Genomic DNA, 12,177 nt, shown 5'->3' with positions numbered 1-12,177 from the left:
TTCGAGTCCTCTCCCTGCTCCGCGCCTGACAATATGCACTTAAATGGTTTTATATACATTTATTGAAACATAAAAAATGTACAGATAAAAAAAATGTACAGATGAGAGGGTGACTGTACTTCGCCGATTTCACTTATCGCGGGTGGTTTTTGGAACCAATCATCCACGATAAACGAGGGATTACTGTACTAGCTAGCAGGCAAGCTACAACTTAAGTCCGAGGTTGAAATCCATTGATAATGAAATGGACAAACTTTGCAGGACAAAACAACAGCTCTTACTGAAAAACCTCGAAGACTCACCTCATAGCAGCCTTCCTTGGTGTCTTTTTTTTTTATTTTGTCTTTTAGAAGCAACTTGTGTCGACTGAGCAGTTTACTTGCTGTGCACACCTTTACTTCTTCTTCTTGTTTTTTTTACAGTGGCGCACAATTTATGCACGTGTCTGCCCCTAGCGTTTCGAAAAAAGCAATACAACATTGTTCGTACAAATTACAGCTGGTTTAGGGTTCAATATTTCATATTTGATGAATTTCATTTTGGCATCTATATAAGTCTATGGAATAACCTAATATAGATGTTGGGTTGACAACATTTATCTGAAATCAATCTCATAGGCGGTAGGTCTTTTTGGCTTAGCGTTTTCTTCTGCGCAGAAGGACGCATCCCAGACACACAGCAAGTGTGTGTCTGAGACCCGCGCTCTGCTCTGAGTTTTGCCGAGCTTTTTATTAAGAAACAATTGGGCAAGTGTACATGATCGGGTAGGTTCACAGGCAGGAAATACATTCCATAGTTATGTCTCATTACCACAGAACAAACTCTCGTGGACGGAGCAGTATGGACGTCTCATGACTATTAGCTTAACAAAAACGTAGTCTTTAGTGGCCCTGGGAATACATCCCGGTGTCGTACTCATGACTTCAACTTAAATGAGACCTCTGTCTGCTTCAGCCATCCCATGACAATCTCATGATCTGAACATGTCTAGCTAACTATGGGGCTTATTGTATAGCGCGGCTAATGACTCCAGTCATTAGCCGGCCATATGCCCCCAAATCATTTTCACAAGGCTAGATGGTCACATACTGCGGAGAGTCTTGCACACAAAAGTAGATACATAGAATCCAATGATAAAAAGTATATCATTTCCAACATTCCCTCCTGTTTTTAACATTGGAATTCATGGGAAAACAAAACATCAACTAATAACTACATATGTGTATAAATGAGTATATGCTTACACAATATAGTATAGTACCATCAAAAAGCATGAAAGTTTACATTCCAGAGTTTATCAGAACTACAGCCCTTCATCCGGCTTTGGCTATGTTCGTTATAATGGAATGTATTTTGTTCTGGATCGTCAAGAAAAATAGACAGGTAGGCGATTTACGCAAGGCGGTCCCACTCATCTTGTTCACACTGGGCCAACATGATATTCTGGACAGCAGATGCTGATGTCAACCTTTTAGTCATGTGACTAATTAAAATAATGCCGCATGTGGTCGTTTGATAAAGTAATGAAGGACATAATATTGACACAATATCACAGCATACTGCAAAGTTGAAATGCTCTTAGTTTTGCCCCCCTTGCATATGTATGTGTCTGTCGATGAATTGCTCTGGGATCACTGCCCAGGGCCTGCTGTCCATCCAAGATCTTTATGTCCACTTCACCGTCCTCAGAGTCTCTTCCCAGGCCCCGGTCAGCGTTCAGGAGTTCCCTAGTAATCGACATCTCCATAACCAGTCGTCAGCAAACAATTCTTCTCCTTTGTGGTTGTTTGGGGCACGGGGATGATTGGTGGTCGTTGTTCAATAGAACCTCCAAGCGTCCCTGCATCTACTCCTACGATCCAGAGGCCCGCGTGAACCTAAAACAAACAAACAAACAAACAAACAAACAAACAACAACACTCCCCCCAGGAGTTATGAATTATCTTCCTTATTTCTCATCGTGCTGTCAGTCTCGCACGATTTCTCCTGTGACTGCTGCCTGTTGAATTCTGGCACGTCCTGTTAAAGCCTCCAAAACAAGTGAATCCAAAAAAGCATTGAATGTCACAATTAAATTTTATATGTATCTACTTACGCACTCAAACGTAACTTCACCCCCCTTTGACACATGCGCCCAATGTGTCATTAGGCATTTAAAAAGGAACCGGCAAACGTCCTACCACATCATCACGTCTTGCAGCCAGTCCTGTCGAACCTTGCAGTCATCCAGGATCGTCATCCCCAAGTTCCTGAAAATTGACTGTGCACCTCACACTCGGCAATACCAACAACGGACACTTGTGCTCACAAAACTACACAGGCATCGAGTATCTACTAAATGAAAATAGACACACAATGAATCATGGCGCACGGGGATTCCGTCCTGAAAATCATCAATCATCATAAAAATCAAAAGGGTTAGGGTTAACATTTTCACGTGAATTCAACATAAACTTTCCAAGACTGCAATCGACAACCTGCAAAAGTAATACAAGTTATAAAACAACCAGCAATCTGCTCCTTGGCTGTCGGTTGACGCTGCAATAAGTCAAGTGACACACAGAAACAAAGCCAAGCTCGCACTTGCCACAAGCAAGCTTAAGTTCCATATGTATGGTTGTCATCTACATAGTCTGTCACCTTGTCGGGTGAGTTCAGGTTCGTCATGTCATATGTCCATCGTCCTAGTGTTCGATATCAGTCCTGTCTTGTCCATCCGTGTTGCTGAATTCGGCCTTCTCCATGAACTATTTTTGTTGTTCATGGTGCCTTTGATTAACCATCGGCTGTTAGTCATCACACTTGGGTGTTCCCGTCTCAGGTGAGAGGAATCTTACCCTCAACTGTGACCCTTTCATACCAACTACAAAATACTTTGGCCTTTCATACTGCCCTCAACACACACACACACACACATATTCGTAACCACACAAGCGCCAATCCATTTGCATCTATCACTCATACAACAACAAACAAATTTAGTATGTGTAAGTGAACAGGCAATCAGCGAATATTAACGGTAAACCCTTCATTTCTGGATGTCCTTCCCAAGTGAATATTTCGTACATTCGTACCGGACCTTTACTGTAAAATTGCCAATTAAATGCCTAAAAATTCAGTCATTTGTACTGCTGAGCATGTTCATGGGTGAGCATGGGGAAAGAAGCAGCCTCAGTAGGTCCTTAAATAATCTTGTCCTAATCCATCGTTCTGATCGAGCACCTGGGTAAAGATACTCAAAAGTCTTCCTCCAACAGTCTACTCCACTACATTATTTTCACTTTGCCATGTTAAGGCATTTGTTTTCCGAGTCCTATCACATTTGTCATCGCGTTCACTGTCACTTGGTGTGAGTCTCATGCAGTGTTATTCTTAACTGTCAAAAGTTTTCATGGCTGTTATTCCTTGATCTTATCAAACTTTTTGTTTTGACACCAGAATTTCCCTATGAGGTGTGATTAACTTCTACTTTATTAATTACCTCCATTGAATAATCTAATCACCTTTTGACTGCATTCTAGTAGATCCTAATGCCCTATTTTTCCTTCTCCGAACTGTTAATGACTAAATGTCTAATTGTTAAGCTGGATGGGCTAAATGTGATTCTACTCTTATCTCTTACAATTTTAGCCTATCTGTTTCATCCAAATTTATCCTCTGACTATGATACTTTTTCTTTCTTCGTAACACTACACAATTTGTTCCTTATTTGTTTATCTTTTAGCAAGACTCCTCAGTTGTGTCAAACTCAGTGCCCAAGCAAGCTTCCATCCACTCTGACCCAAGCTCCACCAAGTTTGATAACGTCTCAGCAGCTTGGTGCATCTTTCAGGTCTTGTGTGTCTTTCGCCGCACCTCATTGTCAGGTTGTTATCTTTGGTTGTAGTCTCAGAGTCAACTCATCCCTCACTCTTGGATGAGTCCATTTTCAACTGAGTCCATTCTCATCTTGTGAGCTCCTTCACTCTTTGTACTCCGCCTCCGAGGATGTCGTTCTCCTCCAGGGCGTTGTGCTCCCCCCAAGCACAAATATAGTCCTTCTTTGCTCTTGCAAAGGTCAAAGGTGCCTTAGAGCCATGCACCATTTTTCTTGATGTTCTCAGCTGTTGGTGGAGTCTCGGGATCGAGTTTCAGAGTCACTGATGGATACTGAAAAAACAGACTGGGATACCAAACTTAAATATCATCTTCCAATTTGACATAAATTCCATAGTGCCTTCTGTTAATCAAACTTCAAATTCTACTATTATCAATAATCTAATCTACCTGAGAAGAACAGCGCCTTTCCTTCATGAGCGCTCGGATGTATTGTGATGGACCTCATTTGAACCATTTTAAATTGACAGATTACCCTAAACTTAAATTGCAAGTCTTAATTGTTATTTCTCTCAATTATACTGTAATTTCCAGAAACTCCTCCTATTTTCAGGCCACTATCTATCTTTTGTTTTCCTAACTTTGATTTTATGCCATTCTCTCTATTACCTTTCCACCTTTCCTGATTTGAGCCTTCAATTTCTGATCTAGTTTCCAAATTTTGCCTAGTATCATCTCTATTTTGACCTCAGTATTAATGGTGTTATGCTCACTTTACAGATATTACTGAACTGTCCTGAATTTATAATTCACTGCCAGTACATCGAAGGCCATTTCTCAGCTGTTCACTTTTTCCATGTTCCTGTTAGGCTCCACTATTCGAATCTTCGAATTTTCATATAGAGTTTCTTTTAGGTTCCTGTGTGGATCATGTTTCACACAAACAGGACATGCTTAAAAAAAATTTTTTTCAAGAATCTAAACCAAAGGTAACTAATAGGTAACTAATAACTCATCTCCCCCCTGTTGTCACATAAGTGACACAACAGGCGTTGCCTTAAAAGTCATTTTGGCAAAACAGTTTTGTTATTGACATCGTCAATAGCACCTTATCCATTATCACACCCTTTGTTGTTTGAACTAATATCATTTTCAATCTTGTCAATCCTTCTTCTACTTTTGGTGTCCACGCGAATGTATCTTTGACTGCTAACGGCTGTCCATGAGCCACTCCTGTTAGTGGCTTAGCAATTTCAGCATAGCATGGAGCCCAAGCTCGGCTGTAATGACAAAAAAAAAAAAACATCAGTTGTTCTTCGTGGCAGGTCGTGGTGTGTCTAATATAACCTGTTCCCTGCTCTCCCTTTCACTGAGAGTAAACCAAGATAGTTTACTTCTGGTTTTTACCCATCCTAACTTCTGTTACTTGACTTCACTTCCTCTCTGGCCTAAATGCTGCATGAGGAGAAAGGAATCTCATCCTTACACTTCCTTTGTTTCAAAAGCAATTATCATCATTGTAGACGAAAACTTGAACTTTTGTCTACTTGAAGCCCTTTGAGACTGTTTGTGATTTAGGGCTATACAAATAAACTTGACTTGACTTTTAGATGAAAGCCTAAAACGAGCCGTTCAATTCATGATAATCAGTCAACCACTGTGAAATAAGGCCTATTTTCTTTTCTTAGCATTAAATATGCTCAAAATCATTCTTTCTTCAAAGTTGTTCTACTACTTTTCACATAGTAGTCTCCAACAACGTCAACCAGTCAAGCTGTATCTTGTCATTCATTCCTGCTCATTTGCATCTCACACACGCGCACACACACACACAGGCACGCACGCATGCACTGTTCTCACTCTCCTCAAGCTCTCTTCAAGCTGTCCACACAGTCATACTACATCATTTTTAATTCACAGTCCTCATTTGAATCTGTCCTATCTCAAGGTTCTTGGTAAAACAACCCACTCATTCCGATTTTGACATATTCCAAAAATTCACTCAAGAGATGCTTGCATTGAATTAATTCCATAAGCTTTTCATTTCCAAAAAATTTGCAGATTTAGGGCAATTTTCCTTCCACTCATTCTTACAGGTAAATTCTACATTTCACCTTTACATTGTCCCAGTCTGAAATTCACATCATTCAGCCCATTTAAATCACACTGGGAACGTTTTTAAACATTCCCGAAATTGCAAAATTAAAAAATTCATATTTTCACGTTAAATTATTACTTCTTTGTAATGCTATGGCATGCTCAAACTTGGTCAATAAAAGATTGATTAAAATTTCTGCAAAATTTTACAAAATTCATATTTCACCTCTAAGTTCTACATGTTTCAACTGATTCAATTCTGCTCGAACATCATTCTGTTGCATCTCCTAAATATTTATTCATCTTTTTCGCCTGTCTTTACACCAATTTCTCCCAAAAATGCATTTTCCAGTTTCAATGTCTCCTTTTTTATTTTATTTTTTCTTGCAGTGCAAATCGAATAGACCCCAGTCTAGTAACTTTCCTTGCACACTATTTTAGCCAATTTCAAAATTTTAACACATAGACACACATAAACACACAGAGAACACAAGGACAACACAAAGGCCCACAACAAAACAGTGCACAAACAACATCAACAAACAATGCTATGCAAACGTCTTCCTCTATTTGATGTTTTGGTTTTACTATTTTTATTTATTTTTTCTCACATTACTGGCCTTTCAATAAGGTTTGACAACTGTATCATTCGCATACATCAGCGTCATTTATACTTTGGGGAAATTTAACAGCCTTGGTCATGCTTCTTGTTTGGTAGGAGTTCTTATTGACTGACCATAATATATTTTGCTATTATATGGGGGGGGGGTTCAGGTCTTTTAAATTAGATGCATGTTTTGCATAGGAGCAGAAGGAGCTTCTGCCTCAGGCTCCTCTTCTTGAGCCACGCCTAACAGTGCGCCTACGCACTATAGCTTCATTGTCTGACAATCATACTTGCGGCCTCAAGTTTGGTAACTTATTTAACGTATACTTCTCATCCCCTGATACATTGTCAGTAACACTTTGACGGCCCCCCATTGTAATCAATTTAGTTCAACATTTAAATCATAGGGATTTCTAAAGATGGAATGTTTCTTTAGTGCAATAACAACTTTCTGTGGTAATTCCTGCTTTGACCAGTTTTCTGGTGAGGAATTCCACAGAAATTTGCCATTTCTTCCCACCATGTTACATGCAGCACAATAGCGAGTGATACGTGCTACCATTCACACACATTCACACCGCGGAATTTTCTTAACACAACGAGGTGTATTTCCGTCTACAAGTTCCATCTGTAGACCGAATTCCTATCACTTGGAATTCACAACAAGGACTCCGCCGTCCTTACCCAGGTACCCTTTTTCTGGGGACTAAAATACCCCAACCACGCAGCCAACAAAGAGGTCTCACCGAGTCTCTGAGAGATTTCTTTTGAAGTTTCCGTCAATCCTCGCTGCCGAGAGGTGCTGAACCGGACGCCGGCCTGGTGGATGAACATTGTTCCCCAGGGCTTTCCTTCAGGCGTCCTGTGACCTCTGCCGTGCACGGATTCGGCGTCTTCAACACTCTTCGGATCAGCGAGCAGATTTTCAGGAAATCCCGGACGAGCCCCCAAAAATGTTGGGTTGACAACATTTATCTGAAATCAATCTCATAGGCGGTAGGTCTTTTTGGCTTAGCGTTTTCTTCTGCGCAGAAGGACGCATCCCAGACACACAGCAAGTGTGTGTCTGAGACCCGCGCTCTGCTCTGTGTTTTGCCGAGCTTTTTATTGAGAAAGAAACAATTGGGCAAGTGTACATGATCGGGTAGGTTCACAGGCAGGAAATACATTCCATAGTTATATCTCATTACCACAGAACAAACTCTCGTGGACGGAGCAGTATGGACGTCTCATGACTATTAGCTTAACAAAAACGTAGTCTTTAGTGGCCCTGGGAATACATCCCGGTGTCGTACTCATGACTTCAACTTAAATGAGACCTCTGTCTGCTTCAGCCATCCCATGACAATCTCATGATCTGAACATGTCTAGCTAACTATGGGGCTTATTGTATAGCGCGGCTAATGACTCCAGTCATTAGCCGGCCATATGCCCCCAAATCATTTTCACAAGGCTAGATGGTCACATACTGCAGAGAGTCTTGCACACAAAAGTAGATACATAGAATCCAATGATAAAAAGTATATCATTTCCAACAATAGACTTCTATATCAGGTTACAGAATTAACTACACTTCACACGGATCATTGGTTGTTTAAAACAAAGCAATAAAACTTCTGTACATTATTTATACAACTTATAGCTGGCTTAGGGTTTAATATTTCATATTTGATGGTGGGGACAAGCGGTATAGAAAATGGATGGATGGATGGATGGATGGATGGATGGATGGATGGATGGATGGATGGATGGATGGATGGATGGATGGATGGATGGATGGATGGATGGATGGATGGATGGATGGATGGATGGATTTAATATTGGCCTCAGGTTACAGAAAAAAAAACACACTTCACATGGGATCAATGGTTGTTCAAAACAAACCATCACAACTTCTGTACATTATGTATACAACTTACAGAATGGTTTTGGGTTTAATATTTCATATTTGATGGATTTAATTTTGTCGTCTATTTTAGGTCTATGTGTAGACCTAAAATAGATTTTAGGTTATTCTGGAGACCTAAAATAGACGTCTAAATTAAGTCTATGTGTAGACATAAAATAGATGTCTAAATTAAGTCTACACATAGACCTAATATAGACGTCGATCGGGTTACAGAAATAATCACCGGATCAATGGTCGTTTAAAACAAAGCAATGCAACCTTTGTTCATTATTTATACAACCTACAGCTGGTTTATGGTTTAATAGACCTAATTTAGACGGGGAAGGAGGAGGTGCGTTCAGTGACCAATCATACAGTCGGAACACTCATTGAATTCACAAAAAAGCAATGAATACAATGATGAGTGCTCCCAGTGTGCATATTGATGCTATTGAATATTTTGAGAGGTGTCCTGCGGATGTATTTGTTTTTTCCTGAACACCCGAGTAGATTTACCTACACCGGAATCTAATCCACCACCTCTGCACTGTGCGTCGTGCGGCCCAAAATAGACATTGTATGTTTTTTTTTTTTTTCATTTAATAATTTCTGCATTTATTATCATTTATAGACCATTATGTCTATTTCAATTCATTCATATCAATAATTAAACACCATTGCGCGCCTACAAAGTACAAAATAATTTTCATATTCGCTCAGGCGCATCAAAGGACACCGATGTGGGCTTTGGGGTCCTAAGCTTTTGGTTCTCGCGATGAGCTCAAATGCTCCAATGTGTCTGCGAGATTTGTCTCTGATTATCTTTGGCAATGTGACTAATTGTGGCTATAAAATCCAATAGCATTCGTGTATCCATCAGGCATTTGTCTAAAGGGAGGGACGTGTTCAGGTTTTCGTTGAAGACGACGCTGCATTCGAAGTAAGTGCACACAATGAATGAGACGTGCGTGAGCGTCGAACTCTCCTCGAATGCCAGACGCTTTCATAGTCTCTTGCACTAATTTGATCGTGGCATACTGATTCTCTTTGTGTTGAATCAACCCAAAAAGGCATTTTTCTTGCATTAGGCGGAATCTTCCCAAAATCCTCACTTTACAGGAGACAAAACGTTTGAGCAACAGTCAACATTTAGCAAACAAATGTCAACATTTTAAGTGTGGTCTTACCGACTGTGTTGATTTGTGAAAAAATATTTTTTACCTTGATATTACAGACTACACCAGAGGGGTATTCCAGAAAACGGGTTATGGGAAAACTCTAAATTAACCCTGAAATGAGGGAAACTGAGTTATCTGTTCCAGAAAGAGAGTCAGTAACTCTGGGTCAGTTACTGCGGTAACTTACTCTGTGAACATAACCTGCTCGCTGGCAGGTTTACTATAAGCGACTCCGAGTTTCAACCTGTCTCCTCCCACACAAAGAAGCGGTTCATCATGGATTGGCCATTAATTCAAAATCCAATCGACATGGAAGCCGTAACAATTCGAAACCCGAGAGAATCTTCCGAATCTTCAATCATTCCAACTTTATTCACTTTGTTCACCTTATACATACCATATTCACCCCCTTCACCCCCACTTCCAGTGTGGCGGCCATCTTGGATTGACCCTGAAGTGCCCCCAATGAACCCTGAATGAACTGGAAGTGCTCCAAATCAAACCGGAAGTGACCCCCAAATAAACCGGAAGTGACCTAAGGTAAACAGTAAGTGACCCCAAATAAACCGAAAGTGACCTCAGGTAAACTGGAAGTGCCCCTAATCAAACCGGAAGTGACCCAAATGAACAGGAAGTGACCTTTTTAAACAGGAAGTGACCCCAAGTAAACCGGAAGTGACCTAAATTGAACCGGAAGTGACCCAAATAAACCGGAAGTGACCCAAATCAGACCGGAAGTGCCCCAAATCAAACCGAAAGTGACAAAAATAAACCGGACGTGACTTTTTTAAACTGGAAGTGACCTTATTTCAACAAGAAGTGCCTCAAATGAAACCAGAGGTGACCTAAATATAACATTTGCTCTAACTTTTACAATTTTTGTCCGATTAGACCCGTTTCAACTTTTGAACTCCAAACTGAACCACTTGAACCTGTAGTTTTCGTTTTGTTCCAAATTTAAAAAAATGTTGGCGCAAATTTTTTTAAAATTCCCATTCATGGTCTTCGCCTTCACACGCAATTTCTCCAGAATTTGTATTTTGTAGTTATTATATTTTATTCACTTTTTTGTCTTGCTGCTCCTTCTACATAATTCAACCGATCCACTCCATTCCACATTTGACGCATTCCAAATATTCACGAAATGAGCGCTCGCATTTTTCTCATTCCGAAACGTTTCCGTTTTCGGAAAATTCGCAAATTTAAGACAAATTTTTCCCCATTCATTTTTAATGGCACATTCAACATTTCACATTTACGTCGTTCCAGTCTGAAATTCACATCATTCAGCTCATTCAAATCAGTCGGAAAGATTCTCGACATTCTCAAAATTGCCAAATTCAAAATTTCACGTTTTCACGTTTTAAATTCCCTCAAAATTTCACAAAATTTTCATCATTTTCAAAAACTGTTCATCTTTTGCCTACCTAATCCACAACTTCCCACTTACCAAAAAGTCAAAATTTTAAATTTTGAAATTCACGCCAAATTCTCCAAAATTTCGTTTTTCAACTCTAATTTCTACATTTTACAACCGATTCAACCCGTTCCAACTTTCAACTGTTCATCATTTTCCTACCTTTTCCACAACTTCCCACTTACCAAAAATTAAAAATTTTCAATTGTAAAATTCATCACAAATTCTCCAAAATTTTGTTTTACACTTCTATTTTCTACATTTCTCAAGTAATTCAACTTGTTTCACCATCATTCGGCAGCATTCCCCAAGAATTGTCTTCTTCGTCTTCACACGCAAGTTTTCTAGAAATTGCATTTTGTAGTTACTATTATTATGCATGTCTTTAGGAAGTGGGAGGAAACTGGAGAAAAGCCACGCAGGCACGGGGAGAACACGCAAACTCCACACAGGGAGTGAATTGAACTCGCACCCTCTGAACTGTGAGGCAGACGTGCTAACCAGTGCGTCAGTTGATCTATTTAATTAATTATTAAAATATTAATTAGTATTTATTTTATTATCAATTATTATTATTAACCTATCTATTAAACTCTTCCTCTCTTTTGTTATCGTTTTTGTGGTGTCCGATGTTTACATTGTCTATCTGTATACACCCCCTGGGATCAATAAAGTGTCGGTCGGTCGGAATTTTCACTGTTGATTCCGTATTCGTACATTTAACATACATTTTCAAGCATTTCTATGTTTTCTGGCAGGCAGGGGTTATTTCTATGCTAGTGGGTGTGATGCTTTCACATGAGGTCAAATATTTTACTACTGTTTTTATATATTTTCTGAACATGTATTGGGCAACATCAGCTGTATGGCCGTCCGTCTGAAACTTCCTATCTCAAACTTACAATGTGTGCCTCGGCTCAAGGTTGGGAATCACCCAATGAATGACCAATATGAGGCACGGACGAAGGGACTCCTCAAATAAAGTTGACATAGTAGCGGCGCCAGAGAAGGCCCTCCCTCAGATGGTGTGGTGCAGGAGCGGAAATTGAATCTCCCGAGGAATGATAGTGGGGAAAAAGCGGCTGTTCCACATCTTGGTTTCTCCGTGTACTTGCTGAGGGAGCCTCGGTGCGACTGCGGGGCATGCTCTAGGCGCGCTGGAACCCTCCAGTTG

General features: G+C 40.1%; 1 long non-coding RNA gene across 1 annotated transcript; it reads right to left on the bottom strand.

Annotated features, from left to right (window-relative positions):
• Nucleotides 1-856: 856 nt before the first annotated feature.
• On the bottom strand, nt 857-10,014 carry LOC125975869 (uncharacterized). The gene is made up of 2 exons (XR_007484082.2): nt 9,630-10,014; nt 857-9,519 (listed from the first exon to the last, which is right to left on the bottom strand). It is a non-coding gene; the product is annotated as an uncharacterized lncRNA (long non-coding RNA).
• Between the last annotated feature and the right edge of the window lie 2,163 nt (nt 10,015-12,177).

The sequence above is a fragment of the Syngnathus scovelli genome, chromosome 10 (assembly GCF_024217435.2).
Source record: "Syngnathus scovelli strain Florida chromosome 10, RoL_Ssco_1.2, whole genome shotgun sequence".
Taxonomy (NCBI): domain Eukaryota; kingdom Metazoa; phylum Chordata; class Actinopteri; order Syngnathiformes; family Syngnathidae; genus Syngnathus; species Syngnathus scovelli.
Note: the sequence above shows the minus strand (reverse complement) of the source record. Positions and strands in the feature narration are given on the sequence as shown.